Source organism: Solanum stenotomum, chromosome 2 (genome assembly GCF_019186545.1).
Source record: "Solanum stenotomum isolate F172 chromosome 2, ASM1918654v1, whole genome shotgun sequence".
Classification (NCBI taxonomy): Eukaryota; Viridiplantae; Streptophyta; class Magnoliopsida; order Solanales; family Solanaceae; genus Solanum; species Solanum stenotomum.
The window spans coordinates 20453659-20462939 of NC_064283.1; positions in this window are offsets into that span (position 1 = coordinate 20453659).

The following is a 9281-nucleotide window of genomic DNA, read 5'->3' on the forward strand; positions in this document are numbered from 1 at the left end:
AATTGTACCTTATACAAAAATTTAACCTACTGGACATTTTGTCTAATTTAGCCATATATCATATTATACTAAAAGTGGGAAGTCACAAAAGTAAAAATTGAAATACTATTTTACCCCTATCTTAATTCAAAATGTTATAAAATATCTAAGCAATTAAATGTTAAATAATAATTATATCATATTATATTATATTAAATACTAAAAATGAAAAAGTGTTTTAATTTAAAAGGCATTTTAAGAATGTCTCTCTATTCTCCAACATAACTTTTGAGCTTTCTACAGAATTCTAGGTAAACTTTTGGCTTATAAATATCATGTGCATGAGGTAAAATTATTATTGGCAAATACATAAGCTAATTCTCCTTTCAAAGCTCATAAGAAAAAAGAAACTGATTTCATCAATTACAAAAAATGCTTAAGCATGGAGATCGCCGATTAAGGTAGAAGATTGTAGTGGAGTGTTCTCTTGCTTTCCAAAGGGTTTAGGCTTAGTGGTGTCTTTCATAGTAGTACTTTTATTCTTGTACTGCTTACTTTTGCTTTCTACCACCAATTATTTTTATGGTGTTTCGGTTATTGCACTTTTTTTTGTTGTTGTTATTGTTTTCGTAATAGTTGTTATATTATATTATATTCTCTTCACTGTCATTTTTCTTTTTAATAGTTACTCTGATTTGGTATACTCAACTCAAGTTGAGGGTTTTCTGAATTGAGGTAAGTCTATGCACACCCTACACTCCCTAGACGGATTTCACGAGATATGTTATTATTATAAAAGAAATAGCTATAAAATCAGACAACAAATTTAAACTTTTGGGCTTAATTGATAAATGTTCATCTATTTTGCTTTGTTAGCAAGTTTTGTCGAGAAATATGTTTATTCATCATGTTTGATCAGTTACTGATATTTTTAAAGATTTCTTGTCTTTAAATTTCAATTCTCTTAGTTAATTCAATATTTAGAGTTAGGGGTATTTACATGCATTTATAGTAATCTAGAGCATGAAATTCAATCGGCATTTTTCTATATACCATTATGGGGCTATATGATATTGATTTTCTTCATGTATTTATTACTAGATGGTAACTGTGTTTGTCCATTTTTTCGAGTTTATTTCTATTCAGCAAATAAATAACTAAAGTAATGAATTAGAGTAAACACAATACAAGTTCAAATTTTGAATTCACAAATTTTAAATGGTGTCTCCGTATCATAACAACAAATATTTTCACAAGTGACATAGCTTTTAGAATACATTTTTGATTTATTATTTTATTACACAAATTTTATAATAAAAGCTGAAAATATATATGCAACGCATGTTCCATATATATATATATATATATATATATATATATATTTGTGTGTGTGTATATATGTGTATATGTTATGATGTGTGTGTGTATATGTGTATATGTTATGGTGTGTGAAGCAATGAATATGATGTCAAGCACCGCTGGTAAATTTTGTCTCTACTTTTGTCAGAAATAAGTATTTATTTTATCCTGGAGAAAATATGATGCATACTTCGTTATACATAATTTGCAAATTATAGGATTTGTTAGTGCAATTACTTCCCTCTCATGGTCTGTGCCTTTTGTTTTTCCTCTTTAAACTTGTAGCTTTCGAATTCCGAATATGAATAACTTATTGAGTCTACATTTATTTCTATCTATATGAATAAAGTCTTACGAATGGTGTGTATATTGTATTTTTCTTCTACTTTTTGTGTTTGTTTTCTCTATTAGACTTCACCAATCTAATTTTTATGAATTTTTTATCATTATCATAAGTTTGTATTGTTATTTGGCTCAGATTAGTCATTTGTGACTTTATTGGAAGTGTGTTAACTTCTACACAAAGTTTCAAAATTATCGATAATAGCTTCAACGAAATTGATTTACCAATGGTAGCTTCAAAGGAATTGATGATTTTAAACATTACAATGTTCTCCTCATTTGGTGTTCCTTGACGCACATTAAAAAAATATTACTCACTTCACACGATTTGCATAAAATTTTCTAATGAATCTATAAAAATTCACATGGAACACACGTGCAACGCACGTGTCCAGAGACTAGTAGAATATAGTACTATAGAATTTAATTTAGATCAAAATATTCCAGTGCTAAGTTGTTCTTTTAATTTTCATTGGAACTTCACACTTGAATTATTCCCAAATCACATCATAATTAGTTTAAGTGAAAGAAACAACTCACTGATTGGTTAAAGAGAAAAATCAAATGTGATTAGTAATATTTAATGCAATATTCAAAATACTGCTTGACAATTGCATACTCAGAAAGTTAATTATTAATGTCATATACTTATGGTCCTAAAAGCAACATAAACCTTATTATAATCAAAATTCATTTTTGAAAATGAAGAGCTTAATGGTCATTATAATTCCTTTTCACATAATTGTTATTATCTATGTATGGTCCAAATTCCAAATACGCAGTGGCAGATCTAGGATGGTATTTGAAAAAAATATTATGTGAATTAGAGCGCAAAATATAAATTAGAGTGTAAAGTACAAACTCCAAAGAATTAAATTTTTAAAAATTAGGCAGCTTGCACACCAAACAAGAATCAAACTTGCAAACTGGAGATAACATTCACGGCCCAAGTTGTACAATCCAGTATCACTTGCTATCTTTCTTCTTTGATTTTAGTGGTTTAAAAATAGTATATATATATATACAAATATTAAAAAATTATCTTATACATACAATGTAATTTTTTATTGAAAAGATTGAGATAAACCCTTGATACCTACCTACAAACACGTATAACATGTGGGAGCAAATAAACTCTTAAAATTGAATAATCTAATTGGCAAGGTCATATATAGTGTAAACATCTATAATGGTTAATTCATGTCACTTGGGTCCTTATCAAGTGTAAACTATAAGGTGCTTTTTGACAAGTTGATTTTATCGTGTTATTTTTTAAATTTTAATAATGTAACATGAATCATGAGGTTTTTGGACCATGAAAACAGATATTGTTATTTTTTGTTTTTTCCTTTTTTATTATTTAAAATCTCTTGTGAATGCAATCAAATCAACTATTCCATGCATAAAATTAATTTGGAGCTTATCTGGTTAGGACGTCAAGTATGAAGGACTGGAAAAAATAATTTAATTTAAACTATTAATAAAAAAATTTCTCCTAAAAACTTTGACTTTTTCTTTCTTTTAATAGAAGATATTTGATACCATCATCATGATCTCTCTCAACTTATTCTAAAAAAGAAAAAAAAAAATCCATCATTTTACGCATGTTGGATTTTTTTAATCTCTAACTTGTCAATTGCACTACTAAGATTAACATTTTTTTAAGAAAACAAAATGTGTGTACATATTGAAAACTAAGTCGTTCAGTAGCTTAGTTAGAGTTATGCGGGTATTGATAATATAGAAATTAGTACAATTATGAGAATTTATGTATTATTTTATGTATGTATTGGTTATATAGGGATTAGTTATTTATGTATTAGTTATAATTTTACCTTCTATCATGCATAAAATAATACGTAGATTTTTTCATAACTTATACATTATGTATTAGTTATGCGAATTTCTAAATCGTCAACCAAACGTTGTATTAATTTTATACTTGAATAAATTATTTCTATCTGTCTACCTATTGGATTCGAAAGGGATTAGGGCGTCATGCGAAAGCTTACAATTGCAAATAATATGATTGATAAATTAGATGAAAAATACTTATACTAAAAGCATAATATTATTCTATGATTTGGCTGATTGACCTACATATTAAAAAACTAATATTGAAAAATATAAAGATGTTTATGAGAAAATCTCCCCATAAACAAAATTCTTTATTGACTACATTGTGGACGTTCTTGTGTTGTTGGTATGTGAAGAGGGGTCTTCAATTTATAGAGTTCCAAACGTTTCCTCTAAGGAAAGAATAAACCAAATATGGAAGAAAATAATGTTTTCCTTTCCGGAAAAGTTAAAGCATTTATGGTCCGGAAAAGTTAAAGCATTTATGGTAATACTTTATTCTTCTTTTTTGGAAAAAATAAACTTTAAATAAGGTAATAAAATCAGGGCAAAATCCTAACACTATTAAATGTCGTATAAGTTATACAAAAATTAATACATGAATAAATTAAATCTTATCCAGCTATCAAATAACCCCCAACTACATATAGGTGAGTGTAGTAGCATGGTGCTCCTCTTTCCAATAATATCTCCCTCCATTTTTATTTGATTGTTGAATTTAATTTGACATGAAATTTAAGAATGTAAATAATATTTTTATAACTTGTGGTCTTAAATTAATTGTCATTTAATCTAGTAATTTTAAAAATGTCATGTTAAAAGTTGAACGAAAGAGTTATCAAAAAAATTAAAGATATGATTTTTAAAAACGAATTAAAAAGAGAAGTATATATAGGATAAATAAATTGAAAGTGGAGAAACTATAAAGTTCCCCTTCTAATTTTGTTGGCCAATTTATGATAACATTTACTAGTTATTATTTGATGATAACAATATAATATATAGTGCATGAATTCCATGTGATTAATTAGCTAGTTAAATATTTTGTGTTCTTTATCAAGGTAATTGCAAGCAATAATTGCTTCAAAAGCAATTGATTAAATTGCAGGCAATATGTCATGATGATATTGATGACACTTTTACAATCTCCTACGGCAACAAGAGATGAAACACAAACTGAAGGGCAAATTATGGGGAAAGAATTCCTATTTTATACAAATATTTAATTCCATGACATTAGTGCAAAAATAAAATAAATAAATAGAAAGGACCTAATAAGGTAAAAATGAGAGAAAAAAAACACATTAGGCATGTGAAGAGATTTGCAGGAGCAGGAAGTACCATGTTACTAGATCTACATTATTTTAGGATTACAAAATAAAAATATCATAAAATATAGGGTAGCAGATTATTGTTTGTTTTGTTTCCCTCACAGTTCCCGACTAAATTTGAATCACGTACTGCACCATTCATTCAGAAATAGCGCTTTCAATATGATTTTCTTCATACTAAAGGCTCGATAGGGTAGCAAATTGATAAAACTCATTTGTTTTTTTGTTAAAAAAAAAGGACAAATAACATACCACCAGAAGATATGACGCATTAAACGAGGCTGCTCCTTTCTTAATCAAAGGTTTTGAATTCAAGTCGTAGATATGAAAAAAATCTTGAATAGAAAGCACTTCCCCTCAAATATGGCTTTATATGCAACGTAAATTTAAATTAATCGATCTCCAATACAAATAAGAAATCACAATAAAAGAGAAGGGACAAACATTTGTTTAAGAATGTTGTGGAACTTGGGTCCTACTACAACGTGATTCTTGCTGTGTGTTGTGTGGTTTGAATACATGTGTAATACCCCACCTTGCATTCACCTAGTTTGTGACACCTAAACCCATCCCATCACATGCAACTTAACTTAAAACTCATGTTTTCCATGATTTGCACCAACAACTACTCACATATTAACCATTAACTTTTATTGGATGTGATGAAATTATAATAAAATGTACAACAATAAAATATCCCATATAATCCGACAAAGAGGAATATAAAGTGAACGTAGATCTCAATTCATATCTTAGATATATGGATGGATTATTTCTGATGCCCCTTAATTTTTAAAATCTAGCAAAATCGTCCAACTTAACTAATTTATCTTAATTGAAACATTCAATCAAATCTACTCTACAAAAGTAATATTTTCACATAGTGTAATATATTAAATCATAAATACTATCTACTACATATTATAATGACTATTTTTTTTCACTTTATTTGATTTTTTTAATCTAGAATTGAAGATGGAGTTGTATTCGTTAATAATTTTTGCAAATAATATTTGGTTGTTTGAATATATGAGCACTTTTCTTGAAATCATGATATGATTTAAATGAGGTCAATTTTATACAAATTTAAAACTAATTAGGATAAATTTGAAAAAGAAAAATATAGTGAAAGTGAAAACAAAGTTTGGGGTTTCAAAATTTTCAATATAATTTTAAGTTATTTGAAATTTTCATGATCAAACTAGTATAAAAGTTAGTTTAATGTTTCCTCCAAAATTTGAAAGGACTTCTTTTATTATCCCCTTTAATTAGTTTATCTGTATGTTTAAATATTTGACATCCTACATAATTAGTTTATAATATGATTTTAAATAGATTTGATTAAATTTAGATCAATGACAACTTTATTATTAATATCTAGAAGATGTAAATCAATGACAACTTGAATTTTAAATGATTTCCAACACTTTTGTTTGTCATATACAATGGGAAAGTTCTACTCAACCCACTGAATTTGTATTGAGTTGACTACTGATTTAATTAGTTCAAATTGTAATACATGTTAAGTCATTTTTGAGACCAAGAAAATTTTGAACTCAACCCACTGAATTTGTATTGAGTTGACTACTGATTTAAATAGTTCAAATTGTAATACATGTTAAGTCATTTTTGAGACCAAGAAAATTTTGAAAAAAGACCCAAGAAAGACTAAAAGAAATTATAATTCATGTAAAGTCATAATATATTAGATTCTTACAATAAGATTTAAAGGAATTTTTGGGTCGTAAAATACATTTCCAAGTTAGGTAAAAGAAAATTTCTCTTATACTTGTCTTGTTAATTATTCCAATAGAGATGGTACAATACCTTTTCATGGTGGATTCAGGATTTTTGTTAAGAAAATTTAAATTATGAAAAAAAGAAGTAAATATACAAAGAATCAAAAGTGATTCAATATTTACCATACATATATATATAAAAATATTAACTAGATATAAATAATGTAATTTTTTGCCAAAGAAATTCATTCCACTCCGCCCCTTAAATAAAGCTAAATGCAACGTTATCCATACAAATACATTTTTTTTGTCCATTATATTATGCATCTACAAATGGGGCCAAATAAAACCCCCACCATATGATCCTCTTACTACTAGTATAAGATTATTTATTTTATCAGGGTTTGATGCCTTTATGGAACACTGACTAAATTTAAATCGTGTACTGTAAGGCTCATTTAGGGAGTGACATTTCTAATAGGATTTTCTTCATATTTAGAGCTTGAATCTAAAATCTCTAATTAAGAATGGAACAGTCTCACCACCAATGTTAAGATTATTCAAAGTTCAAACCACCCATCAAGTGTGAATTAATTTGGATAATGTAAGTTAATATTACCAAATAGTGGATCTTAATAATCTTGTTAATTATTTAATTGGACACTTATATGACATCTTGAATTCAATTATGAAGCCAAATTGCCAATATAAATATGCTAAAAGATTTCTGTTTATAATATGGTTGATATGATATTTTGATTCAATTCTACAAACATGATTTGTTTAATTAGCAGGTTAGTTATCTCATAATTGAGCAAAAAAAAATTTTTTTTAAAAATATCTAAATCTATCTAGTCGGGGAAAGAGAAAAGCAAAGGAAGGAGGATCCTATAATAAACACTTAAACCAAAGAGAAAGAAAGAACTTTTTTTTAAAAAAAGTTGGGAAATTAAAGCCTATGTAAACAAAGGAATATACTAAAGTCCATTATAAAACACCAATAGATATAATATAAAGATTAGTGGTTACTTTCTTAAGACACATTCTTTTCTTTGATTTTGTTCTTAAATCTTCAATCCATCAAAATATTTCCCTATCAGAATCTTTTTTTCTTTCCTTCACTCCTTCCTAATCATATGTCTAAATATCATTTAAAATTACATACATACATACACGTATGGCATGACGAAATGCTTATGGTATATATTGTATACCTTTAGCCACTACAAGAAACTCATCTTTTTGTGACAACTAAAGTCGTCATAGAATCTTCAAAGTCGCCACAATTGTTTTTAGCGACCATTAAGTTGTGGCAAGTACTTCCAAAACTAAATGTTACATGTGATGACTTATGGAAGTTGCCACTAATAATCAAATTTTGTCGCGACTAGGTCACTACAATAACATGTTTCATAAAATAAATTTTTGATGGGTGCTACTGGAAAAAAAATTAGTGGCGACTTGTATTCGCAACTCAAAATATATAAATATGTCATTTAATTTGGTTTCAGCTAACATTTATGTCTTTCAACTTTTGGTGTTAATAAGTAGACACTTAAATTTGTAAAAAAATTGAACAAGTATACACATATCCTACATGACATAATACATGCAGGATACCATGCACATAGGACACAAAATTTTCATGTAGGATGCCGCGTAAGATGAGTATGTCTATTTGTTTAATTTTATAAAAAAATTTCATATCTCGATTATCACTTGAACTCATCTTTTGAACTTCTATTTCACCATTTTATTGAAGATCATGTGTGAAACAGAATTTTGATGAAATATGTTTAGTTTGGTCTTCTTTGACGTATCCTCCCTCCAATCGACCTATACATGCACCATTATGTTCGTACATGATGACTAGAGCTATATATACATGCACCATGCTGGTACATACATACATATATATTATAGGATTGGGTACCACGTTTATATATATTATTATTATTGGATCGGGTGCTACGTCGATATATATATAGACATTATTATTGGATCGAGTATCACATTGATATATATATATATTGGATCGGACACCATGTCGATACATATATCTATTGGTTCAGGTACCACGTCGGTACACTAACAATTGTGTATGGGTTCCATGAGAGAATCAAGTTTGTTTATTTGGTTATAATTATGACATATTGGCTCCTGAATGACCGAATTTATGTTTTAAATATTGGGGTTTTTCTTGTGTGGATCGAAATTACATGTTAAACATTGTAGGTGATGATTGAGAATTTCTGAAAGTAAGACTATTTTATAACAATGGTTAGAATTTTATATATCGATTGGCTAAATTGGGGCTACTTGTTATATGTCGTATAAATTGGAGCGTATAAGGTAGGGAGTGGCAATTTACACTCTAATGTTCGAGAAAAATATTATGTGATAAAAGGGCTAGGTTATGATCTGATGTGAAGCGTAAATGACTTAGAAGTTACCGTTGGCAGTGAAAGGAAATAGGGCGTATAAATTCCAAGGTAATGTTACTTGCAATGAGAGTGGTGAATGGGTGGATGGGGCCCCTAATTTTATGTTCAAGATGCATGTTTCTTATTTATTTTGCATGATGATTATGTGGTGGGTTCGGATCGATCGATGATGCCTATCAGTACGTGTTGTTTGTATTGGTACTACTCTTTATATGCCACCTGGCATAACT